Source organism: Stigmatopora nigra, unplaced genomic scaffold, assembly GCF_051989575.1.
Source record: "Stigmatopora nigra isolate UIUO_SnigA unplaced genomic scaffold, RoL_Snig_1.1 HiC_scaffold_28, whole genome shotgun sequence".
Taxonomy (NCBI): Eukaryota; Metazoa; Chordata; class Actinopteri; order Syngnathiformes; family Syngnathidae; genus Stigmatopora; species Stigmatopora nigra.
In genome coordinates, this window is record NW_027551607.1 from 172,501 (window position 1) to 177,500 (window position 5,000).

At 58.7% G+C, this 5,000-nt stretch overlaps 1 non-coding gene and 1 pseudogene across 1 annotated transcript; both read left to right on the top strand.

Annotated features, from left to right (window-relative positions):
- The first annotated feature begins 3,687 nt into the window (after positions 1–3,687).
- Positions 3,688–3,841, top strand: LOC144192908 (5.8S ribosomal RNA). The gene has a single exon (XR_013325490.1). It is a non-coding gene; the product is annotated as a 5.8S ribosomal RNA (ribosomal RNA).
- A 453-nt stretch (positions 3,842–4,294) lies between these two features.
- Positions 4,295–5,000, top strand: part of LOC144192904 (28S ribosomal RNA) — a 5,567-nt pseudogene continuing 4,861 nt past the window's right edge.

Consider the following 5,000-nt stretch of genomic DNA (forward strand, 5'->3'; position numbering starts at 1 on the left):
GCGTCCGTGTTCCCGGCGATAACGGTGAGGTTTCTGGTGCGTGCGACCGGCGATTGACCGGAGGCTAAGGTACTGCGGGTGGTGGACCCCACTCGTCCAAGGCCCCTCCGCGTCAGGGCTGACCATCGTCACTGTCACTGCATCCGCTCCGGGGCTCGTGCGTGCGAGTGGGCGTTCTCGGTCAAAGAGGTATAGTGAAAGTGTGAGGGTCGGCTGTTCGAGCCGTGTACCGAACAACGGAGAGGTTTCTGGCGCGTGCGATCGGCGATTGGCCGGAGGCTAAGGTACTGCGGGTGGTGGACCCCACTCGTCCAAGGCCCCTCCGCGTCAGGGCTGACCATCGTCGCTGTCACTGCAACCGGACGGTCACGGTCCGTGCGGTCGTCTCGCTCTCTTAAAGAGCAGTGCGACAAGACGGGCCAGGGTATAGTGCTTGCAAAGCCGGGATAACGGTGAGGACATAGTGCGTGCGACCGGTGATTGGCCGGAGGCTAAGGTACTGCGGGTGGTAGACCCCACTCGTCCAAGGCCCCTCCGCGTCAGGACTGACCATCGTACTTTATCTGCATCCGCCTCGGTCGCGTGGGTGCGGCTTGGCACGTATGACCACGTCACGCTAAAGACAACGGGGGCAGTGGAACTGAACGTGCGCAGCATAACGAAAGCCGGGATAACGGTGAGGACATAGTGCGTGCGACCGGTGATTGGCCGGAGGCTAAGGTACTGCGGGTGGTAGACCCCACTCGTCCAAGGCCCCTCCGCGTCAGGACTGACCATCGTCACTTTATCTGCATCCGCCTCGGCCTAGTATGTAATGTGGCGGTCGTCTCGCCCGTGTCTTCTGTCGGCAGGGTATAGTCGTGTGGAGGGATGGCTCGTGCGAGCTCGTGGACTGAACAACGGAGAGGTTTCTGGCGCGTGCGATCGGCGATTGGCCGGAGGCTAAGGTACTGCGGGTGGTAGACCCCACTCGTCCAAGGCCCCTCCGCGTCAGGGCTGACCATCGTGCTGTCACTGCAACCGGACGGTCCCCCGCGAGCGCGTTTCGTCTCGCTCTGGCCAATTGGAGAGCCGTGACAACAAGAGCGATGCGTCTGACTCATTCGAGGTCACGGATAACGGTGAGGACACGGTGCGTGCGACCGGTGATTGGCCGGAGGCTAAGGTACTGCGGGTGGTAGACCCCACTCGTCCAAGGCCCCTCCGCGTCAGGACTGACCATCGTCACTGTCTCTGCATCCGCCCGGCTGAGTTTGTTCAGCGGTCGTCTCGTTCACGTTCCACACAACCGCGCGTCGGTTTGGGATAGCTGGGTCGGCGAGACGCCGAGAGAAGAGAGTGCGTTCGAAGCTGGATAACGGTGAGGACTGGTGCGTGCGACCGGTGATTGGCCGGAGGCTAAGGTACTGCGGGTGGTAGACCCCACTCGTCCAAGGCCCCTCCGCGTCAGGACTGACCATCGTCACCTTATCTGCATCCGCCCGGTGGGGATCTGCACCGTCGACCCAAGCATGAAAACCCTCGTGTCGGTTCGGGCGAGAAAAAAGAGTTCAAGGGAAAAAGGCAACGATTTCACCATTCGAGTTCATGTGGAGGACAAAAAGAGGACAAAATGGAAACGAAATGACCATGAGTTCATCGATGGAAATGAGGACAATACTGACGAATATGGAGAGTTCTAAAATTTTGCCAAATGACACCGATGGTTGACGAGAATCCCTAAGCCACGGGGTGGGATACAAACCTGAACTAAAGACCTGCCATAGTCCGGTTTTTTTTCCCAAAAAGGGCGCATGTGGACGGAGGGCACACATGGAAACCTAACCACCAGCCGAGCCATTGCCGGAGGAAATATAACGATATGCCAAATACCATAGCCTTTGGGACAAAGCCGATTCTTGGAGGACAACAAAAATGAGACATGGTACTTGGTGAAGCACCGGACATATGGAGCCACAGGGGCCAGAAAAGAGCCGATAGTACAGGGCAAGATGTGATGTGACGGTAACGGACATGTGTTAATGATGGTGGACATGTGTTACGAGATGAAATGCTTGGAAATCACGTAAAGAACCGATGCGTGAATGAAAATGAAAACAGATCATGTTGGGACCAGGTTGGGAACCCCTCCACAGTCTGCGACAAAAAAGCTTCCCGTGTGGGATTATTCCGGTAATAAGAAGGGAGTCAGGTGCCCGGTACCTGTACGCCACTATGAAGGCCTCTGGTGGTTGTACGCTGGTTTAAAGACTCGATTTACCCCCGCCTTGACAAATCGAGCGCCACAAAAAGTTGCGCCGTAAAAGGGCCCTGACTTTCCTTGTTGGTTCGGGTTGGCATCGCCGGGGCTTGTGAGATAAGTGCCTATTCTAGGGGGATGGAGTACACAATCTCTACGACCTCTTTGGTGCCTCTGGGTGGTTCAGGCCCGTGGGAAAAGCCTCAGAGCCGCTTCCTTGAGGAGCCGCGGGTGACTCACGGGTTACGTCATCGCCTGGAGGTGTCGGGAGTTCTTTGTTTTGTTTTGCGAAAAACCCCCGTCACGAGAAACTGTGCTTCTTCTCGGTTTGTTACGGTTGCACGCAGGTGCCGCCGGCCGTTCCCACAGTTTTCTCGTCGTGTCACCGGGCTGCTTGCGGCTATCGGTAGATGCACTGTGCACGTCTCCCTGCCACGAAAGGAAGGAGTGAAGGAAGGTTGGCAAATAACCGAATCGATCGCGTGACAAGGTACAGGGCGATCGCACGTATTGACGTGAGGCATAACGAGAGGGGGTTGGGCCTAGGGCCGGCCCCGGAGGTATCCGTCCCTGTCGATTCTCTCTCTGGGTTGACGCGCAAGAGCACGGGCATGGCAGTCCGCGCGTGCGTCCCCGGGCTAGTCTCCGGCAGCGGCGTTCCGCCTCTTAGGGTAGTCGGGCGCCGAATCCCTCCCTCTCGCCCGGACCGGACTTTCGAAGGCTCATGTAGATGGCACTTATAGACGTGTCGGGGCCCGAGAAACAATGGTCCCGCACCGCCGAGGCCGGAATGGTTACAGTTTACTGTAACCGCTATAGTCAACGTAAAGGGGTGCACGTTGCCCGTCTCTGATGCGATGAAGGTTCGGGAAGATCGATTCGATGGACGGTGGTCGAGCCCGGATCCATTACGGCGACCACCACGGACAAGGTACCCGGTTCCGCTTTTGCTCGTCTGGCGCGTGCCAACAAAACGGGGGTATATGGGTTGCCACCCGGCCCGGTCTTGTGCTACGCTCGGAGTGTTCTGGGGTTCGGGAGCCGTGGGAAAAGCCTCAGAGCCGCTTCCTTGAGGAGCCGCGGGTGACTCACGGTGCTACGTCACCGCATTCCTCCGAGGACAGTAGTTACGCCGGATCACCGGTCCCATTACCTGGCCTTCGGCGACATCTCAACGCTCACCCCTTGGGCCCCACTTTACCCAAGTCGGGATGAACCTAGGATGGGGGGAGCTCTTGATCGACCCTAGGCCCCACCGCCTAACTCAGCCAAATCAGGGGTGGATAAACCGTGCCCGCCTTGGGAGCAATAGACCTTCCGATGCTTTGCCAACTCAGGTGTTGCGATCTTGAAAGGTGTCTCCGGGCATCACTGCTCTACATGGGTGGCCGGGCAGCGGGGGGCTGACCCGGGCGGCCGCCTGGAGATGTCGGGAGGCACCTGTAGACAACTCTCAGCGGTGGATCACTCGGCTCGTGCGTCGATGAAGAACGCAGCTAGCTGCGAGAATTAATGTGAATTGCAGGACACATTGATCATCGACACTTTGAACGCAACTCGCGGCCCCGGGTCCCTCCCGGGGCCACGTCTGTCTGAGCGTCGCCTGACATTCAATCGGGCCCGACCGCGGCGGTGAGGGGCGGCACCGTTCCGCGGCGTGGCCCGCGACTGGGGATGCAAGATCGGGGAAAGTGTTATGCCAGCACGCACCCCGACCCCCTAAGTAAAGCCAGATACGGGGCTCGTCCATGCCCGTACAGAGAAGTGGTCGAGAGAGCGAGATTTCGGGGAACATGCATATGTGAGCGAGGCATGTCGTTGAGATCCACAAAGACCTCACAGTCCGCGGTCACGAGGCGGTCATTTGGATAGTAACCACCGACCCGTGAGTGTCCCTCCGCAAAATGGACTGGATCCGAGGCAAAAACAACACGGACCGAAGGCGCCGGCGCGTGGTGCGCGGACACCCGCGTCGGCAGGGCGATAACCGAAAAAATGAAATAAAAGGATCTCCTCCCCGAATCTCAATCGATCGAACCGCGGCTTTTATGGTTCCGACCTCAGATCAGACGGGGCTACCCGCTGAATTTAAGCATATTACTAAGCGGAGGAAAAGAAACTAACTAGGATTCCCCTAGTAGCGGCGAGCGAAGCGGGAAAAGCCCAGCGCTGAATCCGCTGCCCCTGGCAGGCAGTGGAAATGTGGCGTAAGAAAGGTACCACTCACTTTGCGCCCCGAAGGGCCTGAGTCCTTCTGATGGAGGCTCAATCCCGTGGACGGTGTGAGGCCGGTAGCGGTTCACGGGTCGCCCGAGATGGTACCTTTCCGGAGTCGGGTTGTTTGTGAATGCAGCCCAAAGCAGGTGGTAAACTCCATCTAAGGCTAAATACAGGCACGAGACCGATAGTCAACAAGTACCGTAAGGGAAAGTTGAAAAGAACTTTGAAGAGAGAGTTCAACAGGGCGTGAAACCGCTGAGAGGTAAACGGATGGGGACCACGCAGTCCGTGTGGGGGATTCAACCCGGCGGTGGCCAGGTGTACGACGTAGTCCGGCGGTCCTCGCGGTGGATCTTCCCGGCGGTTTTGGTTCGGGCGTTCCCCCGGGTTCGTCCGCTCCTTCCGTCGAGGCGGACCATCGCCCCCGGTCAAGTAGGCGTCGCCCGCCGGGCGCATTTCCCCCGCACGGTGCACCGCGACCGGCTCAGGTTCGGCCGGGAGGGTTGCTGGCGACGATGGCGTAAGGAGCGCGGCTCGGGCA